A 20057-nucleotide genomic window follows, 5' to 3' on the forward strand; every position below is an offset into this window, starting at 1 on the left:
TCTATCTATCTATCTATCTATCTATCTATCTATCTATCTATCTATCTATCTATCATCATATCTTTATCTCTATTGTCTATCTGTATCTATCTATCATCTATCTATCTATCTATCATCATATCTATATCTCTATTGTCTATCTATCTGAATCTATCTATCTATCTATCTATCTATCTATTTCAGCTTTCTATCTCAATCATCTATTTATTTATCTATCTATAGACCTTTATATCTAATGCCTATCTGCCTATCTTTTATCTATCTATCTATCTATCTATCTATCTATCTATCTATCTATCTATCTATCTAATATCTATCTATAGACCTTTATATCTAATGCCTGTCTACCTGTCTGCCTATTTCTTTTTTATCTATCTATCTATCGATCGATCTGCCTATCTATTTATCTATCTTTAATTTATCTATCTATCTAGAAACAAAAATCAGAGCAGCACTAGCAACAGTGAAGTAAACATGGTGCCAGCAGATGTATCCCAACATCAAAATGTAAAAAAAGGAAAAAGACAACAGCACATCCAAATGGTGAAAAATGTGTTGTCCTTTATTCACATCTATCCATTACCTATATTTCCATCTATGGATCTACAACTGTAAAATCTATCTATCTATCTATCTATCTATCTATCTATCTATCTATTGATCTATTGTCTATCTATCTATTATCTATCTATTGATCTATTATCTATGTATCTATCTATCTATCTATCTATCTATCTATCTATCTATCTATCTATCTATCTATCTATCTAATGTTTCTATTGTCAATCTTACATTTTTAGACGGGTAAGGTTTGGTGCACATACATCAGTTTTGTCCAGTCAGTTTTCAGTTATATATATATATTTATTTTTTTGTGGATACAGTCACAACTGATATATGTGGATGTGTGATCTATTAGTGCACAGGTCTGGCGTCTATAGACTGATAGCACCAGAGGAAAATGCATCATGCAGCGTTTTTCTGTAGAGCGTTATTTCACATCCGGCATCGGTTGATGTATATGAATGGTCTCATAGATAACTATGGGCTCACTTTTGGCTTCAGTCACCAGATTGCCGGACATATGTGAAGTGTGCTTTATTTATTGTGCATCTAAAGTTGTTTTCATTTGAACATTGCATATAAGGATTTTGCCTGTGTTATTTTTTCCCTATTTTGCTTTCTTCTAATTGAAGTCAATGGGGAAATGTCACAAAAAAATATAAAAAATATTAAAAGAACAAAAGAAACCATAGTTTGACAGATATTATACATTTCTTTGGGGTTTGGGATTTAAAACGGATACTAAATATAAGTTTCCATTCTGTCAGTCAAAATGTCTTTTGATAGGGTCCAAGAGCTACAACATTATATATGTTCAACAAATCATGTTAAATGAAATGAACTCAAAAATTATATGAAACACAAAGATCTATTAATTTTGAGTCATAACTATTATTTTCTTTATCCAGGGCAAATATTAATTTTATTGTCAAAGTGTTGTATCTAAATACCCTAGCAAAGGAAAAGTGAATTGTTGTTGCCCCCATGGCATGGGCTTTACCCCATTCTTATCTATCTATCTATCTATCTATCTATCTATCTATCTATCTATCTATCTAATATCTATCATCTATCTATCTATCTATCTATCTATCTATCTATCTATCTATCTATCTATCTATCTATCGTCCTCTCCTCCTGTACCCCCTTCCTGTAATTTCCAATAATGTCCTGTAATGTCTAGTATGAGAAAATCCACAAAAGTCCTGTAAAGATTTAATGAGGATTTTATTAGCTCACATCTGTGCAATGTTTGTCCTACCAAAGGACCTTTTACACACAAAAAAAGGTCCTGTAATAGGACTGAAGCGTTGCATCAACATGGGCTAATAAAATCCTCTTTTTTTCTTATACTATCTGGATACTTGATCAGGATCAAGAATAGTGATGAGCGGCAGGGGCAATATTCGAATTTGCAATATTTCTCGAATATTTTGTAGAATATTTGTCATATATTCGCAAATTCGAGATTATATTCTTGATTGTCGAAAATCGCCAATGTATAATTCACGTAATGCGCGCGAAATACCGGCGTGGGGTAGGCAACTTTTCTATTGGTTGCTAGGGATGTTGCTAAGCTGTGACAAAGCCTTCTCATTGGCCCACAAGCTAGAAGAAGGGAGGGATGATCACCTAATGTGTACTGTGTTAAAAAAAAAAAAAAAAAGAATTTTCGTCCATTACGAATATATAGCACTATATTCGACATATTCGCGAATTCTCGAAGTGCCGATATTCGCGATAAAAATTTGCTTTTCGAATATTCGCGCTCAACACTAATCAAGAATGCAGAAATTTCAATAATCCGCAGCACTCGCCGGTAGTTGGTGAAAAATGGTGATTCACTGTAATCTGGCTGTCTGAGTGAATAAATCACCATTTTTCACCAACTACCGGCGAGTGCTGCGGATTATTGAAATTTCTGGAAGAGTTGGGACCCCCAGCCAGGATCCCTATCTGCGTGCACCATCCGGCTTGCAAGCCTCTTCACTGGTCTGTACCCAAATGTGTGGGATGAGTAGTGCTGCCAGTCTTTGAGTTTTTCTAATCAAGAATGCAGACACCCACTCTATCTGAGCATTTTATGGGAGTGCTGCCTTTTTCTATTGCTATCTGTCTATCAGTATGTCTACCTATTTATCTGCCTGTCTATCTAGTTAGCTCATTTCTATCTATCTATCTATCTATCTATCTATCTATCTATCTATCTATCTATCTATCATGTATCCATGTCTGTTATATCTATCAATCAATCAATCATCTACCTATCTGTCTATCTATTTATCTAATTCATATCTATCTATTATCTATCTCATGACTATTATGTATCTGTCTGCCTGTCTGTGTATTTATCTTGTTTCAATATGTCTATCTATCTATCTATCTATCTATCTATCTATCTATCTATCTATCTATCTATCTATATCATATCTAACTATCTATCTATCTATCTATCTAATATCTATCTAACTATCTATCTTTCTCATTTCAATATCTAATTGTATCTATCTGACTACATGGCTATATGTTACATTCTCTGTCTCCCTCAGTCTTAATGCCACATTCTCTCTCTTTCTCTTTTTCTCTTAGGTTTTATTATTATAAAGGTCTCTTTTTGGATAGTGAACTTGGTATTTTCTGCCAATGCAGGCTCTGTTCAATTTCAAAACAATGGTGATTGTCAAAGGCCTTGAGCTCTCCAGTAGAGTCTTTCTGTGTGCTCACACAGCGTTAAAGCCTTCTGCAGCAGAGTGCCTAGGTCTGACCCATGTCACACAAAGGCAACTTCCACCTTCTGAAACACTAAAGGCAGGGGGAAAAAAGGCAGAAAGGGGAAAGGAGGGGGCCCTGGAAGCGAAACTCAGCCTAGTTTAAATACCCTTGTCTGTTTTAATTAAAGGTCAGATGTATGCCAATGATAGGATGGGGCCTGGCTTGGCTCTGGTCATGGGGAGCCTGGCTGTCACTGCCATCTCCTGTCTGTGCCACCCTTTACTCTTGCTCTTGAACCGGTGAAAAGTTGCCTTTAAGCTACAAACCTATTAGTTACGGAGTCTTTAACTTCATCTATTTTACTCATGTAATTGGTCTAATTAAGACTAGAGTGTATGGCACCAAAGAGCCTTGAAGTTGACTGATTGGCAGTAAAACTTGAATGCTGGTCGTCTTTGTGTTCTTATTGCTGGTGGGTCATTTCATCCCGACTGACTGCCGATCTATCGGTAGATTTATGTGTACAGGACGGACTCATTCCTTGTTCTTAAAACTATATATCAATCTGCTCAGCTCCTCCTGCTGCATAACATACAGCCTTCCGATTGCACTGCATTTCATGGTGACAGGTCTTCTCCTAGACACTACCTTATCTTGCCCTATCATTTGCTCAGACTCTGAATTCCACCTATGCTTCCCCATAAGCAGCCATTTAAAGTTATGGAGAGGGACTCTTTGCAATCTTCTACGATGAGATGAGGAAGTCCAAGAAAGTATCTTTGACCCATCTTAAAATGTTTTTTTTTTTTTAGCATCTCCAGAGGCATCTACGTCCATATTTGTGATCGACATTTGCAGCTGTATTGTACTATACTATAGGTTAAGCGCTGCTACAATTTTAGCGTGGTATAATAAATATAGCCTATTGGAAAGGACACGGCTGTTGTAAATGTGGAAATATCCAGCTCCCTTAATGAACTAGACTCTGTAGTAGACATTGCGCACCTATGATTGCCATATTGGATTCCCAGGGCACCATCCTTGGACTTGCCAATCATGCCGCCTGAAGTGGCTAGAGTATTTTCTTAGGGTTTGTGTGTTATTAGAACTTGCCAATGTGTCAGTCTGCAAGTTCTAGTGAAATCCTGGCTGCAAATCTTTGAAGTGAGGGTGTTATAATGGAGTGGTGTGTGATTCCCAGCTTTTCCTGAGCTTACCCAGTGCAGCCCAGCTCCCAGTTACTGACCCGTGCAGGCCTGATAAGTATGAGAGGTCTTTCTGCGACCTTTACACTTCAGCAGCAGAAAGTCAGTAGCGTGAAAGCAATCTTCTAATGAGGAGGGCTTGGGAGGGAAAAAGGGGGACCAAGCCGGCCACCAAGGGACCTCTTCCAAGGGTCTTTGAGAAGGGCATCATCCAGGTGTATGTGGCAAGGACTCTGAGCCAATAAGTAAGTGAAGAGCAACCTCTACCTGTTGCATAAGGGTGGCTAACCTGCATATATTTGATAGGCCATTGTATTACCTGTCTGGCATTGCTAATATGCTGATCATATGGAACTGTTTGTCATCACACTATCTTTTCCAATCTTTCTTCTTAAGCATCTATATTACATTGTAGACTAAGAACATTATCCACTAATTGAATGTATAGCCTTTAGTCTGCTTGCAGCTATGTCACATGTGCTCTGCAGCTGGAAGTCTGCCCTATGGTTTCTAGTCATTTTCAAGCAGATTCTCTCTAACAAGGAGAAGAGTAGTTTGTGGGTCAGCAAAAATCACTGACTCATCGAAACATTTACATGAGATCGTTATGGTGTACAGTCAGCCGGTCCTGCCAGTCGCCAAGTGTCCCTAATAACCCTCGGCTTAATCCTATAGGATGGCCAGAAATAGGACAAGACGGTGCCATGGGATTCATTGCATTGGAAATATGCACAGAGATGGGTTCTGCTGACAAACAAACAAACATACATACAAAAACATCGAAAAACTCTGCGCTGTAACCCATAACTATAGCCTTTACAGTCAGCATCTGTTTCCATGCAATTATTACTTACATTAACTATTAATATTCACCTTGACAATATAAAAAAATATATAATCCCGCCTTGTAGGTGTATGTAGGATAACCATTCTTGTGACCTAAATTCAGATTTAGGCAGACAGAATGTGCATTTGCTTAATAAAACTGCTTTAATAAAAAAAGACCAATAAATGTTTAATGTCTGCATTATTGCAAATAAATTATGAGCATTGAGATGGGCAGTTGCATTTTTTTAATTCTTAAGTGGGACTAAAGGATTTAGTGTTTTTTTTTTTTTTTTTAATTCTCTATATTTAGTCAAAATTATGTTGATGTTTGTTGGAATAATTGTACATCCTAAGTCATGTGTCCTGATGATTCATTGCTTTTAATGGCGCTTCTACCTAGGTAGTGTTAAAAGGTCATTTAAGGCTATTTCTACCTTTACAGCAAAGGTTAAGTGACGGCAATGATATATCAAACTCAATTGTTTCAGGCAGAGATGTAGAATCGTATTGATTGTTAATGGAAGATAAGACACGTTGTGCTTATTTTATCATTTCAACTTTGTGCGGCTGCTTCCTTTGCAATGTTTTTTTTTATGCATTGTCAATAAATAAAACAGATTTTGTGAAATTCTTAATATTTTATTACATTTTATAAAATTAAAAAGGACACATTTTCTATAATAATATAATGAGGAAAACAAGAAAATAAATAATTATAAGATTTATAATATATTTAAATTTTATTTTTTATTATATATTGATATATTTTAAGATTTCTGTGTAATTCATTCACTCCAATCTGAAAAATTCTATATCTCTATTTCAAGGTTTTCTTATTCTATGTTTTTATTTTATTCATACTCTGTCCCTTTTTTTTTTAAGGAAACAAAATAGCTTTTAGTTTCTAGCAAGCAGCTGAAATAGATTTTTTTTAGCACATAAAAATATAAACTGTAATTTGGAATAATTTTTGACTTTGTATGATGTTATAATAAAAACAAAAATATTGGTACCATGAGAATTACAATGCAGCAGCCTTTTTGTTCTTGGTTTATCTGCACCATGTTGCTGATAGAGGGGGCTGCAGCACAATTCTGTCTGCTGTTATAGCCCACAAAGTAATTTAGATGCCCCCATCCGCAAATATGATCTCATCAATTGTGAATCTGATTATACGATCAATATGTTTTTGGTCTGACAAAAAAATTAAAAATAAGCCTCACATCAGCCTACTATTCTGCCAAGAGAATAAGGATATTTCTGGTAAATACAAACTTGATATATTTTCCAATTTTCCAATTTAGAATTCTGTGAACAGATTTCATCAATGACTATTAATGACAATTTGCATTAAAATATGTGATTAAATTGATTTGATTAAAAGGCCTATCTGAGTTGAACTATATTGAACTAATAAAAGTGGCTTGGATATTGTCATGTAATGTAAATGGCTGGGGGATTTAAATTAAAATCAGATAAGTACAGATTTATTTTAACCTGATTCTGCCAGGGTTTCCATGGCAACTATAAGTTTAAAAAGTTCAGCTTTAAAATTTAGAATTTTTTTGCAACAATTTAGAATTTATCAGATGGCTGTATTAATGGTTTTAATCCAATTATGCAATTTTAAAGAATCCTAAATGTATTTAGATTTTTTTTTATTGGGAATACTTCATTTATTATTTCTGTATTTTTTTATACATATGTTACATTACAGAATAATTATATAACAAATATTTTACAAATATTTATTTTTTAATCAATCTACTATGCACAGAAATGTTTGTGCACATGGGTAAAATAAATTAAAATCCAAAAACAAAAATATGCACAATATAAATATATAGCGGGGCATAACTAGAACCTATAGGGTTACTTGGCAAAATTTGGAAAGGGGGTCCCACTCCACCATGACCACCTTCAAGCGAAGGTCAGAACATGAGAAGCTTATGATTATGTTGCTTTCCTGATTGCACAAGTTAATCCACCAAGTAATGTGTCAGTAGTGGCCATAATGTACAATGATGCCACAGTACAGCAATAAGGCTCACAGCAGTATGATAAAATGCATAGTAATGTACAAAAATAAATTAGTCATGTCTCAGCACAGAAATAATGCAAACAAATAATGCACTCTTCCATTGTCCATATACATCACTAACTGCACAGAGTGAATATGGGCCCTTCATTTATTGGGCCCCATAGCAGCTGCTATGCCTGCTTATCTTTGTAGCTATGTCTATATATGTGTATATATATATTACAAAAAATTGGTAACCCTTAAATTATCCACATTTGAATCTAATTGTAGTCATAAAAAAGAATATTTTACATCCTTGTAAAGCAAACACATTTAACAAAAAAACAACAATTCGACTGAATATATTTTATGATTACGAGTGGTCATTGGTATCATACAATTGTGAATCCGTGTGTTAAATGCATAATTGAATTGATATGTGTATTTAAAGCTAAGAGTCTGCACGTATGCATAGCCATTGGAATAAAATGTTTTAAATCTAAAATACTGATCAGAATGGGGATCAATTTGTAAAATGTCTGCATTTTCACCCCAGTAAACTATCACTTCATATACCATATACATAGTGATTCTGCAGTTATGTCTGTGTCCTATAGATTGATTTATCTTCCTAGTGTTTTGTGTGTCAGAGGCCTGGGGGAGTGTCTTAGCTATATGGGTGGTGTGATTAATGCTCCTAAATGGATTTTGTAAGTAGGTCCCTGTACATAAATTTGATTTATACAATTAAGGTCAGATCAGACTGACAACCGAGTGTTGCTTATTTAATGAGATGAATCAGTTTGGTCCAATATATTTGCATATTCAATAGTATTAAGGTGAGTAAAAAGATATCATATCAAGTGTAGCTTATACTTCATCATTAAGATGTGTGTTGATGCAACAGAACATAAATAGTATTTAAGTAAAGTTTAAATTCTAATATATATATATATTTATATATGTATATTCAGTATTTTTTGGGATCAGTACACAATTTTTTTCAACTTTTCAACTTCAGTATATTGATCCAATAAAATGAATCCCTCTGAATAATTTTATATACACTTGATCATGTACTGAAAATCTATTGTCTGCATTTCATTGAAACATATTCCGCACAACCAGTCTGATTGCTGAATATGCATCATGACAAAAGAATCACGATCAAGAAAAATTTCCAAACATGCATTTTAATAAAGGTTGAAAGAATGTTAGCTAATTATGTATGATTATTTTTGTACTACAAAATAGGTATTGTTGGAAAGGCTGGTTATTGGGTTTAACATAGAAAAAGTCCAAACACCTCTATTTACTCTAGTGTCATGACTTCCATTTATATCACAGGCATGACTGCAAGGCTTAATATGTTTTCCAATGTAGATCCGCACGTCCTCATGGACCTATTGACCTTAATGAGCTCTGTCATGGAAAGGGCAATGGAAACCTAATGTCACCACTAAACTCAAGTGCGAACACAGGACCCATAGCTACCTTTTGTCAAGCCATGTAAAGGTCACCACCAGGTTAAATCATAGAGAATTACAAAATATGAAATGCCCCTTTCCAGCTATGCTAAGCATATTGAAGCTGGCTGAAATGCCTTGAATAAGAAATTTAGATTTTATTACAATGTGATCAATGCTACTATGGCCCGGTCCTTGTCCAATATGTTAATCACTAATTTGGATCAAACTGCTCAGATGTCAGACAACATAGTCAAATGTCATGGGATTCCTTCATTGCATTTACTGTAACTGATGGCTGTAGACGTTTACTCTCTGGGAAGGGTTGACTATTCATGAAGGAGTTTAGTTCTTGGTCGTCTTCGTTGGTGGTTCATTGAAAACATACATGTTTATGGGCTTATTATATATTTTATAACACGCATGATGTCTTATTTAGAATGAAGCATCGCTCCTCTCAAGTTGCATAGACTGTGGTGCAAGTAGTGTACCAAGACATTGTTCCATGTGGACTGGTGATGTGGGGGAAGGGGGGGATGACCCAGTAAGATGATACAGAGGTAAAGAGATAAAATATCCCAGGGCGCAAGAATCCAATCCAGATAGTGGTAGTAAATAGAAAAATTATTTATTGCAGAAGTACAACGCGTTTCGGGGAGTAGTTCCCCTTCATCAGGTACATAACACTGCATATGAAATTACACAAACATACAGCATTTAAATACACTCAAAAAAACCGCCAAAATGAAAAGTAGGCGGGGCTAAGAAAAGGGGGAGTGGTTAGTGGGGATGGGTCCCCAGCAGATGTGCATAGGTTTGGTGTTCAATAAATAATGATAAAGTGACAATGCAGAGGTACCATCATTGGTGGTGTAGTGGAGCCAGAGACGTAGGAATGTTTGTGCTCCGATCAATTTATATGCCTCTGATCAAGGAGCGCTCGTACTGAAGGGGGAGGTCACATGATCGGACCCGGTCACGTGATCGCGGCTTGCCGGCAGTAGATAGTAACCTGGTTGCTGGGTAACCAGGACGCTTAGTGGCCGCACTGATGTAATGCGGACACGAGCGCAGCGAGGATGGCAGGGGAGGGAGGTGGAGTGGGTGTTACAGGGAGGGCGGACCTGTGATGTAAAATATGTTAATGGCAAGGGGGAGGACTCTGCCGTTGTGTCTGGGTGAGGGGCTGGAGGGGGTAGGAGGAAGAGACATTCATGACAGATAAAATGATGGTAATTGGTGCTAAAACGATTTGATCAATCACCTCTGATAATGGTGTAATATCATAACAATTGATTATCATCCATTAATGATTGATGGATTAGTGATATATAATTGATAATAGATGAGTAAACAAATGGAGTAATTATCATCCAATGACTAATGATTTGATAGGAGAATGGAAAGATAATGAGGAGGGGGGTAATAAATTCATTAGAAGGTATTGATCCATGGTGATACATGTGCATATTGTTCATTAAACGATTAATGAAAAATAATGGGTATAATAATAATGTATCAAAAATATATAAGGATAATGAATGATGAATAATAGATTAATAAATTAATAATAAATAATTGATAATTGATTGATAATATTGATAATGAAAAAAATAATAAGGACAAAATAACAATGATGGAGATAACAAAGAAAGAATATATATATGTATATATATGTATATATATATATATATATAAATAAATAAATATAAAAATAATAATAATGAAAAATAAATAAATAGTAAAAATTATAGAATATGAAAAATAATGATGAAAATGAAATGAAGATAAATGATACAAAATATGAATTAAATAAAAATGTAGGTTAAATATATGGAGCGTCATGCTTACGTATGTACAGGAAATCAGGTGGCGGTGGAATATACTTGTAAAAGACTATGTTACACAACCTTGGGGGACCTAGGCTGTTTGAAATAGGGAACTCCACGGTTGAAACATAGCTGAACTCGGGGTATTTCAGAGGTTTATCTCGAAGGCTTCGTTAAGACCAAATGGGTTAAGGCAGTTTAGTTTGTATATCCAAAACATCTCGCGCCTTTTGATCGTCTGCATGACATTATGGCAATCAGAGCCGATTTGTTCAATGGGCGTGATGGAAAAGCCAGTGGCGAGGCCCTCATGACGAATGGTTGCGTGTCGAGACACGCTGTGCTGTAGGAAACCCTTTTTGATATTTGACCGGTGTTTGTTAAGCCTGTTGCGCAAGGTTTGGATTGTCCGCCCCACATACTGTAGGCCGCAGGGGCATTCCAGTAGGTAGATAACATTTTTTGATCCACAGTGTAAATGTTGTCTGATGGAGAAGGTTCCCCCATTAGCTCTACTTTGGAAAGAAGTTGATATCCGTATAGCGGTACAGCAGAGACATTTGGGTTGGTTGCATCTGAAGCTGCCAGGTTGTTCGGAGTGTTGGGTTCTCGTGGGGGAAGGTTTGTGGTCGAATCTGTCGGCACGCAGTTTGCTTGGAGCTAATAGATTTTTTAAAGTTTTAGCTCTCCTGAACGTCAAGGGAGGATGGCTGGGTAGTGATTTGGATAGAAATGGATCGCTTCTTAGGATATGCCAGTGTTTGGACAGTATGCTCCTAATATCCTTATGGTTATTGCTGTATGTCGTGATAAAGTTAGTACTCCACTTGTTTTCAGATTTCTTGTTTTTTTTGATATTTTTAGTGATATCATCTGTATTATCGTTTTTATTAGTGGGTAGGCAGTTTTCTTGTGTGAGGGTTTTTGCTTTGTTGAAGGCCGCTTCTATGATTGGGAGAGGATAACCTTTTTGTATAAACCTCTTACGGATGATCTCACTCTGGGTCATGAAGTCTTTGTCTAGGGAGCAGTTCCTTCTAATTCGTTTAAACTGGCCGAATGGAATATTGGTTTTCCATTTTTTGTGGTGTGAACTGGTGAAGTCCAGGTAGCTGTTGCAGTCCACCTTTTTGAAATACGTGCGTGTTTCTAATTTGTTATTGATGATGTTTAGTTCCAGGTCCAGGTACTCAATTTGCATCTGATTGTGGGTTCCGGACAAGGTGATGCCCCAATCAGTGGAATTGAGGTGTGCAACGAAATTATTAATAGAGCAAATGTCGCCGTTCCAAATAATTAACAGGTCGTCAATGTACCGTCGATAAAAAATTATGTTTTGATCCCAAAAGGTAGAGTTATATATGAATCTGGTTTCGAAAGCCCCCATAAACAAATTCGCGAAACTCGGCGCGAAACGCGTGCCCATGGCGGTCCCCCTGGTTTGCAGGTAAAGTTGATCCTGGAAGCGAAACACGTTGTGTGTCAAAATAAACCTAATGGATTCGAGAATGAAGGATTTTTGGTCGGTGGGCAATAGATGGTCATTATCCAGATATTGTTTGGTACAGTTGATACCCAATTCATGTTCGATGTTTGAATAAAGTGCAGTGACGTCTAATGTCATCAATCTGTAGGTGCCTTCCCACTTGATCTCCTTGAGTGATTGTAACAAGGAGGAGGAGTCTCGGAGGTATGATGGTAAAGTGGTGACATACTTCTGTAGGAGAACGTCAACGTAATGTGAGAGGTTACAGGTAAGGGATGAGATGCCTGAGATGATCGGACGGCCTGGGGGTTTCATTGGATCCTTATGGATTTTTGGTAAGTGGTAGAATATTGCAATTGCTGAGTCTGGGTTAAGGATGTAATTTTAACAAAAGAACAAAATTACATCCTTAACCCAGACTCAGCAATTGCAATATTCTACCACTTACCAAAAATCCATAAGGATCCAATGAAACCCCCAGGCCGTCCGATCATCTCAGGCATCTCATCCCTTACCTGTAACCTCTCACATTACGTTGACGTTCTCCTACAGAAGTATGTCACCACTTTACCATCATACCTCCGAGACTCCTCCTCCTTGTTACAATCACTCAAGGAGATCAAGTGGGAAGGCACCTACAGATTGATGACATTAGACGTCACTGCACTTTATTCAAACATCGAACATGAATTGGGTATCAACTGTACCAAACAATATCTGGATAATGACCATCTATTGCCCACCGACCAAAAATCCTTCATTCTCGAATCCATTAGGTTTATTTTGACACACAACGTGTTTCGCTTCCAGGATCAACTTTACCTGCAAACCAGGGGGACCGCCATGGGCACGCGTTTCGCGCCGAGTTTCGCGAATTTGTTTATGGGGGCTTTCGAAACCAGATTCATATATAACTCTACCTTTTGGGATCAAAACATAATTTTTTATCGACGGTACATTGACGACCTGTTAATTATTTGGAACGGCGACATTTGCTCTATTAATAATTTCGTTGCACACCTCAATTCCACTGATTGGGGCATCACCTTGTCCGGAACCCACAATCAGATGCAAATTGAGTACCTGGACCTGGAACTAAACATCATCAATAACAAATTAGAAACACGCACGTATTTCAAAAAGGTGGACTGCAACAGCTACCTGGACTTCACCAGTTCACACCACAAAAAATGGAAAACCAATATTCCATTCGGCCAGTTTAAACGAATTAGAAGGAACTGCTCCCTAGACAAAGACTTCATGACCCAGAGTGAGATCATCCGTAAGAGGTTTATACAAAAAGGTTATCCTCTCCCAATCATAGAAGCGGCCTTCAACAAAGCAAAAACCCTCACACAAGAAAACTGCCTACCCACTAATAAAAACGATAATACAGATGATATCACTAAAAATATCAAAAAAAACAAGAAATCTGAAAACAAGTGGAGTACTAACTTTATCACGACATACAGCAATAACCATAAGGATATTAGGAGCATACTGTCCAAACACTGGCATATCCTAAGAAGCGATCCATTTCTATCCAAATCACTACCCAGCCATCCTCCCTTGACGTTCAGGAGAGCTAAAACTTTAAAAAATCTATTAGCTCCAAGCAAACTGCGTGCCGACAGATTCGACCACAAACCTTCCCCCACGAGAACCCAACACTCCGAACAACCTGGCAGCTTCAGATGCAACCAACCCAAATGTCTCTGCTGTACCGCTATACGGATATCAACTTCTTTCCAAAGTAGAGCTAATGGGGGAACCTTCTCCATCAGACAACATTTACACTGTGGATCAAAAAATGTTATCTACCTACTGGAATGCCCCTGCGGCCTACAGTATGTGGGGCGGACAATCCAAACCTTGCGCAACAGGCTTAACAAACACCGGTCAAATATCAAAAAGGGTTTCCTACAGCACAGCGTGTCTCGACACGCAACCATTCGTCATGAGGGCCTCGCCACTGGCTTTTCCATCACGCCCATTGAACAAATCGGCTCTGATTGCCATAATGTCATGCAGACGATCAAAAGGCGCGAGATGTTTTGGATATACAAACTAAACTGCCTTAACCCATTTGGTCTTAACGAAGCCTTCGAGATAAACCTCTGAAATACCCCGAGTTCAGCTATGTTTCAACCGTGGAGTTCCCTATTTCAAACAGCCTAGGTCCCCCAAGGTTGTGTAACATAGTCTTTTACAAGTATATTCCACCGCCACCTGATTTCCTGTACATACGTAAGCATGACGCTCCATATATTTAACCTACATTTTTATTTAATTCATATTTTGTATCATTTATCTTCATTTCATTTTCATCATTATTTTTCATATTCTATAATTTTTACTATTTATTTATTTTTCATTATTATTATTTTTATATTTATTTATTTATATATATATATATATATACATATATATACATATATATATTCTTTCTTTGTTATCTCCATCATTGTTATTTTGTCCTTATTATTTTTTTCATTATCAATATTATCAATCAATTATCAATTATTTATTATTAATTTATTAATCTATTATTCATCATTCATTATCCTTATATATTTTTGATACATTATTATTATACCCATTATTTTTCATTAATCGTTTAATGAACAATATGCACATGTATCACCATGGATCAATACCTTCTAATGAATTTATTACCCCCCTCCTCATTATCTTTCCATTCTCCTATCAAATCATTAGTCATTGGATGATAATTACTCCATTTGTTTACTCATCTATTATCAATTATATATCACTAATCCATCAATCATTAATGGATGATAATCAATTGTTATGATATTACACCATTATCAGAGGTGATTGATCAAATCGTTTTAGCACCAATTACCATCATTTTATCTGTCATGAATGTCTCTTCCTCCTACCCCCTCCAGCCCCTCACCCAGACACAACGGCAGAGTCCTCCCCCTTGCCATTAACATATTTTACATCACAGGTCCGCCCTCCCTGTAACACCCACTCCACCTCCCTCCCCTGCCATCCTCGCTGCGCTCGTGTCCGCATTACATCAGTGCGGCCACTAAGCGTCCTGGTTACCCAGCAACCAGGTTACTATCTACTGCCGGCAAGCCGCGATCACGTGACCGGGTCCGATCATGTGACCTCCCCCTTCAGTACGAGCGCTCCTTGATCAGAGGCATATAAATTGATCGGAGCACAAACATTCCTACGTCTCTGGCTCCACTACACCACCAATGATGGTACCTCTGCATTGTCACTTTATCATTATTTATTGAACACCAAACCTATGCACATCTGCTGGGGACCCATCCCCACTAACCACTCCCCCTTTTCTTAGCCCCGCCTACTTTTCATTTTGGCGGTTTTTTTGAGTGTATTTAAATGCTGTATGTTTGTGTAATTTCATATGCAGTGTTATGTACCTGATGAAGGGGAACTACTCCCCGAAACGCGTTGTACTTCTGCAATAAATAATTTTTCTATTTACTACCACTATCTGGATTGGATTCTTGCGCCCTGGGATATTTTATCTCTTTATCTCTGTATCCTATCACTTCTTGGAGACTTCAGGGATCTCCGACAAGAAGTCATCCCTCCGCGGCTGCAGATCCACCAGCGAATCGTGACTCCATCACATGTACTGACAAGCTTTTACTAGAGTTGTGCCTACAGATAGCACAACCACAAAAGGTGAGCCCTGTACTGGAACCATTTATTTTATCTGTCTACCAACGGTATTACCCTATGGTGCGCCCTGCTTTGTTTTTAACAGCATAAAGTAAATCCTGTGGATCCATTTCCAGTAAGATGATGACTGCCAGGAATGTCCTCTCTTTCTGTCTTTTTTTCTTACAAATATTGTCTTATTGCATAATTATTGCAGTGTTAGTGTAAACCCTTCTGTGTCACTTACTTGGATGTAGACTTTTTTATAATCCATCGACATGAACAATCCTTAGCTGACCATACACATTAGGCCTCATTCACACAACCATAAGCGTTTTTCTTTGATCCGCAAAGCCTAGTTACCAGCCATGTGCATGCCACATCATTGTACAGACTCATTGACTTCAATGTCCATGCTTCAAGGGATTCCGTTTTTTTTTGCATCCATACGGCCGATCGGCAAAAGATAGGGCATGTCCTATAATTCCCTGAAAAATGCGGAGCACCATCATGCGGACCGCAAAACACTTATGGTTGTGTCAATGCATCTTATAGTAATGTTGACTGAACCCCCAATTGACAATCTCCTGTATATTGGATGCAGCCCACCAGTCATTTTGATATTTCAACATGCTTCATCCCATGGGAGACAAGAAGTATCTAGCAGCAGCATGTCTCCCTCTCCTCGTTGAGAAAGCACGCATGATCAGCCAATCCAATTGTGTATGTCTATGGGGGAATTGGGAGAGACAAAAGAGCATTTCGCCAACAGCTATAATATGTGTGACTAGCTTTACTCTGGAGATTTTTTGTAATCCAAGCATCTGAACCATTGCCTGCTAGCATCAAGGCCATTGGTTCAAAAATAGAAAAAACACGGCCTATAACAACTGTACTCATAGTGGACAGTAGGCATAGAGTGAGTGACCAAGAGCAAAGAAAATATCAGGTATTATAAAGAATAAGTCTAAAATATCAGTAGATAAGTGCTTTGTCACATCTAAAAAATTAACATCATTTCCTAGCCTTTGTTTTCATTAAATGTTACTGCGAATTATCTACTTGTCATTGTACCATTTATACATTCCTAGTCCTTGATGATCATCCGCAGTATATGTGTCACATTATAAATTGTCGCACACGACAATTATATACGTGATGTCATAATTATTTCTATCCAAGTTTCTCAGTTCATAGCTTCTTCCTTAAGACTTTGTTTGTCCCCAGATTTAGGCCTCTTGCACACGACCATGTGCCCTCTGTTTATAATGATGTGCTGTGCACGTCGGGCCGCCCGCGGGGCTATTTTCTCGCACTCATTTGATCTTATGAGTGCAGGACAATAGTCAAGCGGGCGGCCCAACATGCATAGCGTCATTGTAATCTCCAGTGCGCATGACCTATGCCACTCCGGGACATATGGCACGCTCACGGACTGTATATTACAGAGCGCATACGGTCGTGTGCAAGAGGCCTTACATGTTCTTGTTTCCTATTGCTCTTTCGTTTTGAAATCATGAAGCTCTGACATATACATTGTTGTATTACTTCATGTTATTATTTAGGAACAGAGCTGCAGTATTTTGTGGGAACTCTATGGTGGTATTTTGTGGGCTCAGTATTATTTAGATACTGCCTATTTTTTGGCCACTAGATGTTGGTAAGTTGGCTGCATATGGCAGTCATCTGAATATAATGTAGCTGTATGGCAGTAAATTGTCTAAAAATGGCAAGACGGGAGGGAATATTTTTTGGTTGTCTGGAGCCTCATTTTTTATAAAGCTGGCCCTGTGGTTCTACTGAATCGAACTTAGAACCCAGGGGCGGATTAGCTATAGGCCTTACAGGGAAATTTCCCGGTGGGATGATGCGGCCTCACGGCCGGCCAGTGGATGTTTTTGGGGATGTATTTTGTGCTGCTGGCAGTATTTTGTGATAGGCTGTGGTATTTGGTTCTGTTAGGGTGGTAACAAAATGGTATTGCTGGCCCTGCCTTACATCAATTTGGACCCGACTACAAAACAGGCAACTTTTAGTATTTTTTCCAGGGCCACTTTAAGTTCCCAGTCTGCCCCTGTTAGAACCCTATGTTTGGTTCAGCAGAACTGGTTGTGGTCACATCAGGTCCCTGGAGTTGGAGGGTTTTAAAGGAGTTTTTCAAGAATGGAGGGGGGAGGATTAGCAAACTCCCCACTTAGCCAGACCTGTAAAGGGAAGATTACTTTCTTGCTTCCTGCCACTGGCTCATGCTCCTTCTCCTAAAGACCTGCGATGCTCTGCTGGGTTCCCTCGCTGTAAACATCCAGTTTGACATCACCACGGCCAATCACTGGCTGAAGCGGAGAGCAGATCTCCATGTGTCATGTGACCATTTGTCATGACGTTGTCCCCGCAGGGGTGGGCAAACTGTAGCACTCCAGCTGTTGTGCAACTACGATTCCCAGCATGTTCCATTTATTTCTATGTGAGTTCTGAGAAGAGCAGAGCAAGTGTGTATGCTAGGAGTTGTAGTTTCACAACAGCTGGAGTGGCGGAGGTCGCCCACCCCTGACGTAGGGGAAGCCGGTCACCACCGCAAACAGTGATTGGCTGCAGCGATATCAAGCCAGATGTTTACAGGAAGGGAGTGCAGCGAAGTACCGCAGGCCTGAAGGAGAAGGATCAAGTAGCCAGCACCATTAACAAGTAAGTAATCTTTTCTTTACAGGTCCGGTCATGTGGAGAGTTTTCCAAAACCCTCCTCATTCTTGCACAGCCACTTCTTCATACAGTCCGACGCTATAAAGGCCATGTGATAATTTAGGGCCCTCTAAAAGATTTTTCTCTGGGGCCCTCAAGCTTCAGTTACACCATTTGGGAGAAAAGGGCAGTTACTTTTGTGGGATCTCACTTTCTTCCACATCTTGCACATGCGCTTATGTATAAAAATGGCAGCTCTGTACAGCACTAGAGAGCAACCATCAATTGACATGCTGCATAAGAAATTGTTCTAAGAAAAATAACTGTAGCCCACAGAAACGGATCAGATTTTACGTTTTTGAACTCACGTACTTTACCGAGTTGCTGGGGGTGAGAACATTTACATCAGAGCTGCATAATATAGCAATGATGATAATAGTAATAGACTACTTTCCTGAGCGGTTCTGTTTTTGCCCATTTTTGCCTTGTATACTTGTGTTTATACTCATTATTGCCTTAGATGCTTATACAGAAAACAAACTTTTCTATGTTTTGTCAAAAATAAATGAAGCTGATGGGTCGCTTTGATGTGTATATGTCAGGATTTCAAGTAGTAAATCTGTTTGTTGTGTTGGAATCAGATTTGCTTATCAGAGGGGATTATAGTATCTAATATTTGCAAAGCTTAGTTCAGTCTATCACACTTTAATATGTCAAGCCAACCAATACATCCTATTGGTTTATGGAAAGAACCATTAAAGCTTGAATACAATTTTATGATAAAGCCACTAACAACATTTAGAAACACTGTATACGGGCAAAACGCTAGGGCTATGAAAAGGCGATATTCTAAACAAGATAAGGCAGCTCCTCATGACTCTATTACATGCACCGTATATTGTAAGAGAGGTGCGATGTATATAGGGATACATTGTATCCAGCATGTTGCCAATGGTAAAGACAGTGTGAAATGTGATGTATTATATGGTTTACAGATAATGCATGCCAAGACAGCCTCAAATACAGTAATCTCCATATGTATCTGTATACAAACACCCATTAGATGATTGCCAGTTATTCCTAACGTCAAAGCACAGTATAAGGTGCACAACGAGGGGTATAGTGTTATATTGTTTTAGGGGAAACCCTTTTAACTCCCTAATAGGGTATTTAAGTTTTTTTTTTAAATTAAACTTTTAATCTTTTCCACTTTTTCTTATGCAATGGGACATTTTCTAGTAGCTTGATGCATTTCTGTACATTATACCTGATCTTTAATTTCACACATATTGTGTCCATACCATTAGTGTGGTAAATAAAATCCAATAACTGAACTGTTGGTCAGATAACCTAGAGGTATCAAGTCTGTCTATGTCAAGCCTAAAATGTACAGTACCTACATTTCTGTTAAGATTGTCTCCTGCCATAAAAATCTATACCTATGAACCAATGCTCAAATGAAAGAAGTTGTATGGTATTACAATAACATGGTCACTTTGTACCAAAAAAAGCAGCACGCTTCTCTATTGACTTGTCTGATACTGCAACTCCACCCTATTCATCTAAATGGGGTTGAATTACAATACCAGTTGCCATTTAGTT

Source organism: Bufo bufo, chromosome 5 (assembly GCF_905171765.1).
Source record: "Bufo bufo chromosome 5, aBufBuf1.1, whole genome shotgun sequence".
Lineage (NCBI taxonomy): Eukaryota > Metazoa > Chordata > Amphibia > Anura > Bufonidae > Bufo > Bufo bufo.